The sequence below is a fragment of the Rhinatrema bivittatum genome, chromosome 2 (assembly GCF_901001135.1).
Source record: "Rhinatrema bivittatum chromosome 2, aRhiBiv1.1, whole genome shotgun sequence".
Lineage (NCBI taxonomy): Eukaryota > Metazoa > Chordata > Amphibia > Gymnophiona > Rhinatrematidae > Rhinatrema > Rhinatrema bivittatum.
Genome location: NC_042616.1, coordinates 768,399,119 through 768,415,520, shown reverse-complemented (window position 1 = coordinate 768,415,520; position 16,402 = coordinate 768,399,119).

The following is a 16,402-nucleotide window of genomic DNA, read 5'->3' as shown; positions in this document are numbered from 1 at the left end:
GAATGACTCGGTCAGGATAACCTCTCTCTTGAAATCTGTCACTTAATTTGACTGCTTGATTATGGAATTCATGCATGTCTGAACACAATCTTCGGATGCGAAAGAATTGACCCACCGGAAGTCCTTCCTTAAAAGGTCTAGGATGATGGCTTTCAAACCGCAGATAGTTATTTCTATCAGTTGCTTTTCTAAATATGGTCATATGAATACCTGTATGATTTTTCTGTATTTGAATGTCAAGAAAGGACAGTTGAGTTGAATTGTAACTAAGACTAAATTTGAGATTAGGATTTACTTGATTGAGCCACTGGTGAAATTGCAAAAGAGATGACTCTGTGTCAGTCCAGATGAAAAATATGTCATCGATGTAGCGGGACCATAGTCTAATGAATTGAAAAAAAGGGGATGTATATACATGATCTTCCTCAAACTTCATGACATATAAGTTAGCCACATCCGGGGCTATGGGCGAACCCATTGCGACTCCATGGATCTGAAGATAATATTTTTGTTCAAATGCAAAGAAATTATTGAACAGAATGAACTCGGTGAGTGAAATTAAGAACTCTGTTGGTAAACGTTGCGGTCTGGCTCTGTTGCTGATAACTTCCTGAACCAACTGTAAGGCGTCTGTTTGAGGGACGTTGGTATAAAGTGCCTCAACGTCCAGACTCACTAGAAAGCTATCACTGGAGACATTATTGACCGTGGCAAGTTTGTTGAGCATATCAGAAGTGTCTTGGATGTAAGATGCAGAGTCTTTAACTGCTGTGCGAAGAAAAAGGTCCACAAACTTGGCTAATGGTTCTAAAAGAGACCCGTTCACAGAGACTATGGGTCTGCAAGGTGGGTTTACCAAAGTCTTATGGATCTTTGGTACCCCATAAATGACGGGAGCCCGTGGTGATGATACTTGTAAGAAGTTATATTCTTTTGAGGTCAGGAAACCTTGCCTTAAGTAATACATCTTGTAGATTACTATGTAAAGTGGAAGTGGGATTGGCATCCAGTAGTTGATAATATTTCTGGTCACTCAACTGGCATAATATTTCTGTATGGTAATCAACACGATTCATAATGACAGTGGCCCCACCTTTGTCTGCGGGTTTAATAATGATTTCGGTATTATTTGCTAAACTGTTTAGCGCTGAGTTTTCTTGTTTAGAAAGGTTGAAAAAAGTGTGTTGTGTGGATTCCATAGTAGAAATGTCTTGTAAAACTAACGTCTGGAATGCCTTAATTTGTTCATCTACCGCACCAGGAGGAATCCAAAGGGATTTGTTCCTGATAATAGATACGTCTTGTGTCTCTGCTGGTGATTTGGAAAAGAAATGTTTGATCAATAACAATCTGAAAAATTTGTACAAGGATATTCGCCATGTGAATGGGTCATACTTGTTGGTCGGTACAAATGAGAGGCCCCGGTTGAGGACTTGCTCTTCAAATTGCGTGAGATTGTATGTAGATAAATTAATTATCAACGACTGGTTGCTGTTTGAGACTGAGTGAATGGTTTGTGCCATAGTGAATCTTCTTCGGAACTCTGTTGTTGATTGGTTTTTCTCCCGTAGGATCGGGGGGGACAGGATGGGTATCGGCGTTTCTCTAAAAAAGCGACTGATCATTGTGCACGTGGTTCTTGATGATCATCTGATCCGCTGGATGAATCATCGGATGCAGCAAATGCCACTTTTTTAGGGGGCGTGGTATCTTCTTCCTTTTTATTAAGCCACGAGTAGATGCTAGCCTGTGCATAATCGCCTTTATGTCTTTTAAATTTGGCTACTTTATTACGCCTAATGTCTGTTTTGAATTTTTCTATGGTCTGTTGTAATTCTTCCATGGCAGGTTGAACCAATTCTGCTGCTGTATGGGCTTTAAATTCTTCTTCTATAACCATGATCTCTGCTTGAATCTCTTCTGTAACAACTTTGGTATACTCTATTATTAAAAGCATCAAATCAAGTGAGCACTTATTTAAGATGGCTGCCCATTTTGAGAGAAAATCCGGTCTGTCGGTAAACATCAGGGGTGCCTTATTGATACGTAACCCTCGTGGTATAATTTGTTGTTTAACATATTCAACCATGGTGATTCCATGTAGCTCAGCTCGAGTATTTCTTTTGTATAAGCTGAGTAAATCACCCAAACTGTCAGGTGGTCCTGATGGAGATGTGGAATCCGAAAACAGTGATGCTTCTTGTGCAATATTGGTGACATGTTCAGCTGAATAGCTTTTAAGGCTGACCATACATTCCCCAAAGTTATTAATTCAGGTTGACCAAGGTTTATACTCACAGTCAGGGGGTCTGACTGTATTTCTCTCGTTTCTAGTGTGGTTACAGACTGCACCCCAGTGCCTGTTGCTTGACTTGCGGCCTCCACCTGGTTTCCTTCTCCTAAGGAACCAGGCTCTTGCTCAACGCAACTGCCTCCGCCTCCTGGGACACTTCCTCCTCTTTCCTCCATCCTGTTTACCGAAAGATCTTCCCCCAGATGTGCTTCATAGAGCCCTCTCTGGGCTTCAGGTATTGCTGGAGACACTTCTGCCTGAGCGGGGTGCAACAGCCTGATCGGTGCGCCTGGGCTCAGTGTGATGTCCAGGGTCAAGGGGAATGGAGTTCGCTCCACAGTCGTCCTTCTAGCGACCATCCCCTCCGGTGATCCAGTTGCTCCAGCGAAGAAGCCCTTGATGCGACGTTGAGAGGGGTCAGTCATAGGCGAGCTTGATATTGCTCCCCTTACTTTCCCCTTCCTTTTTGTGTGAGGCATCTTCTATAAGTATTAATCTGTTGGAAAAATGCAGTGAGCCTGCTTCTAGCACTTCCTAGTCGGCGGCCATCTTGCCCCCTAATATGGCAAATCTTATGTTATTTTCTTATGTTCTGGACTGTGAGGGAACGTATATCCCTAAATGGGTAACCCAATCCCTGAGACTATGGCAGCAAAGGATTTATGTTTAAAACTTATTTTATTAAGAACACAACAATCCAGAAACACTGTGGGGTAGATTTTAAAAGGGTGCGCGCGGGCGTACATGTGTGCGTGCAAATTATATAATCAGGGGTCGGCGTGCACAAGGGGGTGCACAATTGTGTACCTTGCGTGCACCGAGCCACATTGCCTTCCCCATTGCCTTCCCCCTAGCCTGACCTTCCCACCCCTTCCCCTAACCTTTTCCCCTAGCCCTACTCTAACCCACCCACAAAAGTTTTATCATACCTTTCGTGCCTGTCTCCGGGCAGACGCAAGTTGCGTGCGCCAACAGTCTGCAGCCACGCCCCGGACCACCCTGCCCACACCATGCCCCAGACCACTCCTTTTTGCATGCTCCAGGACTTACATGTGCCCCGGGGCTTTACGCGCATTGCCAGGCCTTTTTAAAATAGGCCCGGCAATCCTCTGGATTTACACATGTAGGGCTTCTAAAATCCAGCCCTCAGTGTGTATTTGGTTCCTTCTACTTGCACAAATTCTCTGCTGTAGAACAAAATTACAGCATTGGAGACCACGAGTTACTCACCATCAAGCTGGATTTGGAGGAACGGCGCCCATTGCCAGAGGGTGCTCAATATAAATTTACAGTGTTCACAGATCATAAAAATCTGGAACACTTGAGCCAAGCCCAATGTCTCAATGCCTGTCAAGCCCGATGGGCTCTGTTCTTTTCCAGATTTAACTTTGAGCTTCACTACCGCCCGGCAGAGAAAAATCTCCGGGCAGATGCCCTATCACATTCATTTCAACCTGATGACAAACCCGATGAAACCGGTCATATTATTGACCCAGCCTGCATTTGTCTTTTGGCTACTCATCCTGTTCCTAATGGGAAAACTGTTCCTACTGGGAAAACCGTGGGTTGACCATTAGGATCTTTAATTTCCCTCTTAAAAATCAATGGCACGGTTTAATGAATTTAAATAGCAACACCTGCTGAATATGCAGAAGCATATTTAACTGTACCACCTCAATATTTCTGCAACTTTGTGCGCACTAAATCACAAAAAAGCAATATCCACAGCTTTTTTTTCAATGGAGTGAGAATTTTAGATCTTTTTATGACTGAATTTATGCCACAGACATTCCAAGAAATCAACTTCACCCCTTTAGATGTCATTTATCCACCATCCTCCCCAAATAATACCATATTTGCTGCAGATATACAATATATAAAAGAAAGGATCCTCCTTGCATAGACCCCCATCTAAAAAGCTTGTGCCTCAAAACACATGTATTTTGTAGAGATGCGCATTCATTTTACATGAATTAGATAATTTCCACAAAATTGTCTAATTAGTCTTGTTTCAGGAGCACCCCGAAATGAACAATAATTTGCCAAAATTCGGGAAAAAATTGAAATTCGTGTTAGTGTGCACTAACATGAAATTAATGAAATATGAAAAAAAACCAAACCCAAAATGTGGAAAAAATGAGGTTAACCGTGGGAAAAACGAAGTTCGAACCGATACGATATATAAAAACGATACACATCCATTTTTCATGTCATATTTAGCCCACCAAGAACTTGTCAGATCAAGTTTAAACCAAATCTTAAATCCCCTCCTCAATGTCCAAATCCCCTCTTTGACCAAACCCCATGTAACTACTAACTATAAAGGAAATCTCTTTCGATGCAAGTGAACCTTCCCTCCCCGCTGGGCAGGAAAGGATTTTATAGACCTGCTGAGTCATTCTTCCTTCCTGAGGGGATAATATATATAAAGGGCAGACCACGCCAGTTATAGAGGAGCCTGGGAGGCACCCGAGAGAAAAGGCTGAAAGACCTGAGAATCCTAAGATCTTAACATTTCATTTGCCATACTGGGTCAGATTCCTTCAAAACCAGTGGCCACTCCAGGTCACAATTAACCAGCAGGATCCCAAAAGGTTGATAGATTCAATGTTGCTTATTCCAGGGATCAGTTCCCCAGACCATAAAAGTCAGGGAAATACAGGACAAGTACAGTTGTAAATAGTTTGTTTTAGTGGGAGATTAAATGTACTTCAAAGGGAGATGATGTCTCTTTCAGAGAGACTGGATGTCTCAAAGGTCTGAGAGGAGTTACAGAGCCTTTTGTCTTGAGATCACTGGCTCACATCCAGGGCAGGTCAGCAGCGATCAAAGCTGTTGACTTCTGCAAGCCATTCAGTTGCCAGTAGGAAACAAACCTGTGGTCTCACTCCAGATCCCGTGGACAGGTGTCTACATCACTAATAGCCACCATCATAATTTAGCATTAATTGGCACTATGGTTGATGGCTTCTCCAGAGATGCCAAAGGTTTCACAAGCATTAGAGACAGACTTGCCCACTGATTCTTAGTGCTAGTGCCTCCACAGAAGGGTTGAGGACACTGGCAGGGTAGTGTGGGGAAACCCGTATCTGTTCTGTGGATAAAGGGAGGACTTTATTTCACTAAACTGTTAATCTTGCACCTTTCTTGAGCAATACATTTGCTGGAAAGAATGCCCTCCTTTCAGGCTTCAAAGCTGCCTTGCATGTTTTCTTTAAAGTGATGAAAGCCTTCTGCACCAGGATAAAACCTGTTTCTAACAAATCACAACTGCATCAGGTCTGCGGGTACATATTCACTGGTGCCAATCATGTGTTGCAATGGCATATGCAACCCATAGGATTTTATTTATTTATTTATTTAAAAACTCTTCTATACCGTCGTTAAGTTAGATAACCATCACAACGGTTTACAGCAAGTATTGGATGTAGATTATCCTTTGGTCCTGATTTATGGAAGATTTTTCCTCTTTAGGAAAATAAGAGGAAAAATCCTTTTCTAACTTAAGGCTTCTTGTAACTGCAAATAGCGGAAACTGATTAGAGTGCTCAAGTTGCATTCTCTCTGTCTGATGTCATCATTCACTTATTGACACCATGTGACAATGATTGATAACATCAGTTTCATGCGGAATAGAAGAATACATTAACAGCGTTATGTTCCCTGTTACTTGTACAGGAACACAATATGGGTCCACGTCTCTATGGAGTACGCATATGTTAGCGGCCTTCAGTGACTCAGCGCCTATGTAACAAAAAAAAAAAAAATCACATGTAATAAACTGAGCAAGCAGATGTGAAATGGAAGAGACAGCACAAGAATGCATAGGATGATTCTATGCCGGTGCTTTTTATCACCAGAGGGATTCATGGGGAGCTGAATACTTTCTGCAGGCAGCCCGAAGAGTCCTCAGCTCTGAAACCCAGCTTTAAGCATTACTGAAAAAGTTTATGTCAACCCTTCCCCTCAAAAAAATATCTCCCCACAAAATTGCATAAGAGATAAAGCTCCTGAAAGTGTTAAGGAAAAGGCTGCACCTCCTCTTGATGGCTTCACACGACAGTATGCATGAAAAAAGCCAGAGAAAAGGACCACCGGTGTGCCTGGAACCAGCTAGGCTGTCCAGGATAAAGTTGCACTGTTGCACCCAGCTTAGTGTAATCACGAATTTTTAGTTCTGGAGACAAAGAGCTTTGCACTTTCATTTGATTAATTCTTTTTTTCAGGCAGTGCAACTCCCTCCAACTTGCACTTCTTATTATAACATGTTTTATACAAACTTTACCAGCTAAATTACAGTTTGAAACCTAGCAACATGGTATATTAACAATGAAGTGGTATAGCATCACCTGATCTTGTTCTACTGATTGAAAACTATTTGGAGAATATTGCTAAGAAGATAAAAGAAATGACACATTGCGTTGGTATCAGCTGTTAAGTTGGGTTATGAAGAAAATCAGAGTAGGCTGGAGGGTTTTTAGGGAACTTTTTTTTTTTTTTTTTTACTGCAGTGGCTCCCGGCTGCCCAAATAGTTTTTGCCATAAACTGGAAGTCTAGTAGTGGTTCAAGCCTTGTACAATGGTTGCAAAAAAAGCTGGAGAACTGATGTGTTATGAGAAGTTCTAAAGCCTTGAAAGGTGACTATGAGAAATTTATACACGTACAGTCATCTTATATTGCGATGATGCAATGGATGGATGAGGTATATCATGATTAAGCAAGGTAACTTGATATGACCCACAAACACATTCTCGTACCCAGCTATGTATGCTTGTCTTCCTAGGAGAGCCTGCACTTATAATGTTGAGTTCATTTCTATGGACTGTTTTATAAGATGGTATATGTATGTATAATATTTTTTCAGTACAGGAAGAACAGTTTGAAAAAGCATAATAATGCACCAAGATTTCTTTTTTTTTTCTTTTATGAATCATAAAGAAAAATCAGCCAGTTTTGTGGGTCCTGTGCTATCTCTTTCTCTCTCTCTCTCTCTCTTTTATTTTGGTTGTTTTTGCTTTGAAAACATGCCATTGCAATCCCCTGCTAAGCTTCCTGAACAACCCGCCCGGTACTCCCAGCAATAACTGTGAAATATATCAATTTAACAATATGTTCTTTGTCCCTCAACTGTGCCTGTTATGCAACCAAGAATAGATGTATAGACCTGAAGGAATAGTCAAACAATTTATAAGGAAAAGACTTGGCATGCCCTTACCAGGCATGAACTGTACCAGCAAGCTCCAACAAGAATACGTTATATCTCTCATGGCTCTATGTCCTGACTGAAAACATAAGATGTTTCTGGTGAGAAAAATACGAATTCCAAGTTAGCTGTATTACAAGTTTCTAATTCTTACATTCCACGTCTTACAGCTTTCACAATTAAAAGGATACCCACCCCCCACAGAAAGGATTAGTAATGCTGATAGTAGTCCAAAAAGGAAAATAACCTTTACTTTCCTCAAATTATTGCATAGTAAAAAGATTTAGGAAGATAATACATTATAAACTGTATAGTTATATTCATCAGAAAAGTCTGAGTAGGCCAGGATGGCTGGTTCAGTTATTTGTGATAAATATTATTGCTTCCTGTGGTGTGTAAGCTTTGGGTCATCTTGATGCCACTGTCTCCTTTTCTAAGCATCCAAAACACTGCTAAAGCGTATTGCTTTTTTCCTCTATAACATTGCTAAAATTCATCCCTTTCTTTCTGAGGATGCCATGTGTTGCACCAGAGGTGGACCCTTGGGCCGAGTTGGGGTTGACGCTACCCGTAGGAGAGTTCCTACGGGTCCCCACCATCGGCAGGCAGAGAGGGCTGATGGACAGAGGCCGGCTGGTGCTTCACCAATACCAGCCCTCGTTCCCCATGGGTTGAGCCCTTTGGGTGCCGGGGCAAACTGGACTTAGGTGGCCTCCATCAGTGGTCGTCGATGGGTGGATCGAGGTCAGCCCAGAGGCAGCAACTAGTGTAGGTATCAGTCTGTACTGGACGAGGTGCAGTCCCGGAGACCGGGCGCCAATAGGAACACAGTTTGACAGAGGGCACCCGAGCAAGAGCAGGCCGAAGCCTGAATGAACCACGTCCAGGACAAAAGCTGAAGAGGCATCTTTGAGCAAGCTGGGGTCAGGGCTGGCGGCAATCTGGAAGCAGTGGCAAGCAAGGCTGAGGTCTAGATGAGGAGAGAGTCAAAAGGATGGTCAGACGAAGCAGAAGTCCAGGGTTGGAGAGAAGCAACAGCATAGTCAAGCAATGCAGAGGTCTGGGGCTGGAGAGAGGCAACAGAGTAGTCAGGCAATGCAGAGGTCCAGGGCTGGAGAGAGGCAATGGAGTAGTCAGGCAATGCAGAGGTCAAACCAGGTCAGCAATCCGAAGGAGAGACGAAGGAACAGGAACACAGGAACAAGGAAACAGGAACGAAGGCAATCAGGATCGGGAACCAGGAACTGAAGATGCAACGAGTACTCGACTAGCGAGGGGACCTGTTGCATAGGCCATTTGAGAGAGTGGAGCCCGGCTTATATACTGGAGCTCTGCCGATGTCAACATCCAGGGTCGTGGCCAGGTTCCCGCCGCGGGCCCTATTTAAAGACTAGCTGTGCACGCGCATGCGCCTAGGGAGGGGCACAGCGCTGGTCGGGACGGTGTCTCTCCACGGGCCACATGGAAAGGCCCGACGCAGAACATCAGGAGCTGCAGCAGAGCCGGAGGCACCGGAGGCGGCCCGAGGATGGAGCCGGCAGTCCACAGCCGCTAGAGACGAGGGACTAGATGCTGGATTACTTTGAAAGAGGTGAGGGGGCCGAGTTGCGGGTCTGCTGAGGCCGGCGAGCGTAACACTATGAATATGAATATTATCTCCTATTTAGACTACTGCAACTTGCTTTTTGCAGGTCTCATTCTGCCACTTTTCTCCACTGCAATCTATTCAAAATTTGGCTGCATGGTTTATCTTATGCCAGCATTGCTGTGACCATGTAACCCCTCTTCTCAAGTTGCTACATTGACTCCCCTTCTACTTCTGCATACTGTTCAAGTTTTTTACTTGCATACAAATGCATTCACTCTGTAGTTGCTCATTATTTATCTTTACTTCTCTCCCCTAAACCCTTACTTATGAACTCTGTTGCTTTTATCTGTACCCTTCTCTTCCATCACCAGTTCCTGACTAAGCTTTATCCCTTGCTGTGCCATATGCCTGGAATAAACTCCATGCTCCCTCTGGCTAGTTTATCTCCTAACCACTTCTTTACAATAAAAACACTTTCCTAGAAGGGAGGAGCCAAGATGGAGCCTGGACAGGATGCTAACCTGCTGAGCTCCTGCTGGTGCTCTCTGTATGATCGTTATGCTGGGGAAAAGGAAGGCCAAGTTGAGGGCCTGTCCTGATCAGCCTTTACTGCTGGTGAAGGGGTTTATCAACTCGTTGTGTTCACAGCTTGCCAGTGCCCCGGGAGAGCTTACTGTGGATTGTTGGGTCTATGATGTAGAGCTTGAAGCAACTTTGAGCTCTGATGCTAGAGTTCCTCCAATACATATGAAAGTATAGAGCCCTTATCAATCAAACAAAATGAAAATTTGACTCTAATAAAATACAACTTATTATTTAAGTCAAAATGTTTATATTCTACTGTAAAACATCTCACATACAGAAACATAGTATTTCAAAATTCTAAGTATATCTTTATAGAACCTGAACAGCTGTGGATATATCTTGATTCCCATTCCTAAATGTAACCCACGGGGGGATTGGCATAAGAATATAGACAATGGGTTAACTATACTGATGATGTTATATATTTAAGATTTTCCTATTATGACTGCTTCATATAACATCTTGGTCTCCTAATTTCCTATAATGTTCAGATATGTCTAGTTGAAGAGGGATGGTATCCTAAAGGTTTTCTTTTTCTTTTATTTTGTTAAAACTATGATGCCTGATAATGTCTGATAATTCTGAGAATTTGTGTTCTATTACGTATTTGTAAAAATTTAATAAATAATACATTAAAAAAAAAGAAACATAGAAATGACGGCAGAAGAAGACCAATAGGCCCATCCAGTCTGCCCAGAAAGCTTTCACACTTATTTTCTCATACTTATCTGTTACTCTGACCGCTGAGTTCAGGGCCCTTATTGGTAACTTTTTGATTGTAATTTCCTTCCACCCCCGCCATTGATGCAGAGAGCAGTATTGGAGCTGCATCAAAGTAAAGAATAAGGCTTAATGTTTGAGGGTAGTAACCGTCATATCAAGCAAGTTACCCCGATGTTTGTTTACTCATACTACTCAGATCAATGCCTTGTTAGATGTTGTCTGGATATAAATCCTATTTCTTCATTCCCCCCTGCCGTTGAAGCAGTGAATTATGCTGGATATGCATTCAAAGTGAAGTATCAGGCTTAATTTGTTAGGGGTAGTAACCGCCGCAATAAGCAAGCTACTCCCACACTTATTTGTTTACCTAGACTGTGGAATTCAGTCCTTGTTGGTTGTTGTCTTAATGTAAATCCTCTTTTCTTCATTCCCCCTGCCGTTGAAGCAGAGAGCTACACTGGATATGCATTGAAAGTGAAGTATCAGGCTTAATTGGTTTGGGGTAGTAACTGCCGCAAAAAGCAAGCTACTCCCATGTGTATTTGTTTACTTAGACTGTGCTATCTTGTTGGTTGTTGCCTGAATGCAAATCCTTTTTTCCACATTTCCTCTTTCTGTTGAAGCATAGAACAATGTTGGAGTCGCATTAATCGTGTGAACATTTATTTAATAAGGGTACTAATACCAGGGTATTAATCCCCAGGTATTCCCGCACGCCACCCCCATACCTCTTCTCTTCATTCCCATCGTACAGGCTTTATGGATCCACAGTATTTATCCCACGCCCCTTTGAAATCCTTTACAGTTTTGATCTTCACCACTTCCTCCAGAAGGGCATTCCAGGCATCCACCACCCTCTCCGTGAAGAAATACTTCCTGACATTGGTTCTGAGTCTTCCTCCCTGGAGTTTTAAATCATGACCCCTGGTTCTGCTGATTTTTTACTAACGGAAAAGGTTTGTCGTTGTTTTTGGATCATTAAAACCTTTCAAGTATCTGAACATCTATATTATATCACCCCTGCTCCTCCTTTCCTCCAGGCTATACATATTTAGATTCTTTAATCTCTCCTCATAAGTCATTCGATGAAGACCATCCACCTTTTTGGTCACCCTTCTCTGGACCGCCTCCATCCTGTCTCTGTCCCTTCGGAGATACGGTCTCCAGAACTGAGCATAGTACTCCAGGTGAGGCCTCACCAAGAACCTGTATAAGGGGATAATTACTTCCCTTTTCTTACTCGATAGTCCTCTCTCTATGCAGCCCAGCATTCTTCTGGCTTTAGCTATCGCCTTGTCACATTGTTTCGCAGACTTCAGATCGTTAGATACTATCACCCCATGGTTTCTTTACTGCTCTGTGCACATCAGCCCTTCACCCCCCATGGAATACAATTCTTTCGGATTTCCACAGCCCATATGCATGACTCTGCACTTCTTGACATTGAATCTCAGCTGCCATAACTTCGACTAGTCTTCGAGCTTCCTTAAATCCCGTCTCATTCTCTCCAATCCTTCCAGCATGTCCACTCTGTTGCAGATCTTAGTATCAACCACAAATAGACAAACCTTACCTTCTATCCTGTCTGCGATGTCGCTCACAAAGATATTGAACAGGACCGGTCCCAACATCGACCCTTGTGGCATACCGCTCATCTTTAGAATAAGTTCCATTTACCATCACACATTGTCTTCTGTCCTTCAACCAGTTTGCTATCCATGCCACCACCTTGGCACTCACACCCAAGCTTCGCCTTTTATTCACAAGCCTCCTGTGCAGGACCATATCAAAAGCTTTGCTAAAATCCAAGTAGATGACATCAAGCACTCTTCCTCGATCCAATTCCTTAGTCACCTAATCAAAAAAGTCAATCAGATTTTTCTGATAGGACCTTCCCTTGGTGAAACCATGCTGCCTTTGGTCCATCAATTCTGCTGCTTGTAGATAGTTCACTATTCTTTCCTTCAGCAGTGACTCCAATACTTTTCCCACCACTGAGGTGAGGCTAATCGGCCTGTAGTTTCCAGCCTCCTCTCTGCTCCCACTCTTGTGAAGTGGGACTACCGTTGCTCTTCTCCTATCACTTGGACTACTCCCAATTCCAGGGATCTATTGAACAGGTCACACAGTGGAGCCGCCAGCACATCTCTGAGCTCTCTGAGTATCCTGGGATGAACCTCATCAGGGTCCATGGCTTTGTCCACCTTCAGCTCTTCTCATACATTCTAATCTATACTCAAAAATTGAAGGACAAGTCCAACTGCCTAGATCCCTCTAGATGCAATGAAGTTGCTAACTTTTTCAGCAAGAAAATCACAAAATTGTCTGCAAGTTTTCCTAAGATTGATCATATGCAACTCTCATCCCATGTAACTTCACTTACAAATTGTGATATATTCTGTACTATCTGAACTGGAAGTCCAACAAATCATATCCAAATTGAATCCCGCAAATTGCCCACTTGATTTAATTCCAACATCATCCTGGAAAGGGGTATATACCAAACTTTTCACTATAGGAAGGCTGTGTACTTGCAAGATTAAAGAAAGCCTCCATTTGACCTATTATGATGAATAATCGTGTTGATTCAAATGATATCAATTATTATTGTCTGATATCCTTGCGTCCCTTCCTCACAAAGGTCTTAGAAAAAGTGGTATTACATCAATTATTGGATTATCTAGAGGACAACCATCTTCTGTTTTCTAATCAGTTTGGTTTTAGAAAAAATCATTTTACAGAAACATTACAGTTATCTATTTTTTATGTCATATTGTGAGGTTTTGAAGACAGAAATAGTTTCATCCTTGTCTTATTAAATCTAACAGCAGCATTCGACACAATTAATCACAACTTTCTCTTACTAAGATTAAGTCAAATCAGCATTTGTGGGCTTGCATTGGAAGGGTTAAGATCTTACCTACATGATAGATCATATAAGATAAAAATCAATGATACCTGTTCTTCCTGGATGCCAATAAAAACTGGTGACTCACAGGGTTCTGGTCTTTCAGTAATCCTATTTAATATCTATATGCCACCAATGTGCATGCTACTGTCTCAGACTTTGCCTTAATTTCCATATATATGCAGACGATGTACAGTTTTGGATTCCCATTAACAACTTTTTCTCTCATACCATAAAATGTATGAGAATGCAATTCAAAAATGGTTAGCTCACAATAAGCTCTCCCTAAAGACTGAGAAAATTGGAATAATTTATTTGATAAGAAAAACCATCCTTGAACAACCACAAACATTTAGCTTTGATACTAATGATCTGCTCCATTTGTGATTTAGGAGCCATCTTAGATAATAGGCTTTCCATGACCACCCACATATGCTCTATCATTAAACAAGGATATTATAAAATACAAATTCTCAAAAGACTAAAACCATTATTGAACATGATGACTTCCGTATTATTTTTCAAACTCTCATTTTCTCAAACATTGATTACAGCAATTCTATACTTTTAGGTCTCCCTTCCAGTCCCTTAAGATCTCTACAAATGTTCCAGAACACCCTAAATATAATAATAATAGAAGCATCATAATAATTAAAACAACATAAAATATAATTATAATCAATTGTTTTTAAAAAATAAGTTAGAAATAAGATCAATGAAATAGATAAAGTGACATTAGTGCTTGGTTAAGGCTATCCTTGTTTTTATCATAAAAGTGGAAGTAAAGAGGAAGCTGGTATCTACAGGTCAGTCTGACCACTGTGGTGAGCAAACTAATGGAATCGCTGCTAAAACAGAAGATACTGGAGGTGTTGGAGACAAAAACAGTAACTGAATTCAAGAAAGCATGGCATAAATACAGGGGATCTCTAAGGAAGTAATGCTAAATTAATAGGATGCATGGGCAGACTGGATGAGCCATACTGTATTTTTCTGCTGCCATGTTTCTATATTTCTATGCAAATCATCTGGTGTATATCTCAGAGTACTGAAAGAACTGAAAATATTAATCTGAAAATCACAAGAGGAATATGAGAAATTGCAAGAGGACCTTGCAAGACTGGGAGACTGGCCAATCAAATGGTAGATGGCATTTAATGCATATGGGGAACCCAAATTATAGTTAAGTGATGCAAGGTTCCGCATTGGCAGTCACCACCCAGGAAAAGGATCTAGGCATCATCATGGATTCTTCATTTATTTATTTATTTATTTGTTCAAGTATGTATCTTTTGCCCATATCAAAATATTGCTGGTGATAGGTTGAAAGCCTCTGCCCAGTATTGGCGACAGCCAAGAAATTAAATACGTTAGGAATTATTAGGAAAGGAATAGAGAATATTATAATGCCTCTGTATATTGCTCCATGGTTTAACCACACCTTGAATACTGTATGTAGTTCTGGTCACTGCATCTCAAAAAAGATATAGTGGAATTAGAAAAGGTACAATGAAAGGTGACCAAACTGATAAAGGGGATGGAATGATTGAGGAAAGCCTAAAGAGGTTAGGGCTCTTCAGCTTGGAGATGACTGAGGGGAGAGATGATAGAGAACTATAAAATAATAAGTGGATTGGAACAGTTAAACACAAATCAGTTGTTTACACTTTCAAAAAGTACAAAGACTATGGGACATGTAATGAAGTTATTAAACGATACATTTAAGAAAAATAGGAGAAAATACTTTTTTGCTCAACGCATAATTAAACTGTGGAATTCATTGCTGGAGGATGTGGTAAAATCTGTTATGTAGCTGGGTTTAAGAAAGGTTTGGACAAATTCCTGGACGTAAATTCCACAAACTATTATTAAGGTAGACTTGGGGAAATTCAATGCTTGTTGCTGGGATAAGCAGCATGGAATCTATTGAACTTAAGAAACCTGCCAGATACCTGTGATCTGTTATTGGAAACTGTTGAAAACAGGATGCTGGGCTTCATGGACCTATGGTATGACCCAGCATGGCAAAATTTATGTTCTTATGTCTCAAACACCTAGCCCATTTAACTCACCTTTACCCATACCACCCACCCAATCACTTAGTACCCACTGCCCCTTTAATCCTCAAATCCTCACTCAATGTCTCAGTCCCTGTTTTCCATTCCCCTTATCCGTCAAAACACTTCCTCTATCCCCAAGTACCCACTTAATCTCAATCCTGAAATCCATTGGCTCACTCCCCTCTATTGTTCCCCTTTCAATGCCTCTTCCCTACCAGTCCTCCTTTTAAAACTCATCTTTTCCACATGACAATCAGAGCCATCAGGAGGAGGAAAATGGCGAGGAATGCCTTGAGCAATCTTCTTCTCCCATGCAGCTAGCAAAGGTGGTATTTGTGTCCAGGGGAGGAAGCAGGACCCCACATTTCCGAACTAGGGGGGAGGTAGAGTCGATCACAGCTTAGGTTTCCTGTCTATTTCAAGTTTTGGAGACACAACTCCCAGCTATTGGTGACACACTGGTTGAGAATCACTGCCCTAAAAGGTAGATGGAATGGGGTTATGGCAGAAACAAATACCTCAATTGCATAAATAATTCACAAGATTCAAATATGTTGCAGTGGAAAGGAAACTGTAGAGCAGGAGGTCATACTATGAGGTGCAAAATGGGTAAACCCAAGAGGAACATAAGGAAACATCTCTTCACAGAGAGTATGGTGCATACCAGGAACAGCCTAAGTAATGGACACCTAAATAGTAACAGGAAAGTACAGGATATCTGCAAAGGACCCTTAGTTGGGAGAATATGAGGGTAAAGCCTGAGGCCAGGTAGACTTTGTGCCATTATATCAGGAAGGAGCAGTTTAAATGGACCTTGTGATCCTTATCTGCCATTGTTTTTAAGTTTTCATGTCTCATTGTGTAACCCCCTTACAGGACAAATAAAATAACGAGAAGATCTGACATATTTGGAGTAAGAGTAAGTCTCTCTAATTTATTTGGTGGGTTCAAAAAATGAGGTCATGCAGATGGGGAAGGTAGAGGAGGTGGGATAGGTTACTGGTCTTGCCTGGTCAGGGAGTTATACCCATTACCCTCCCC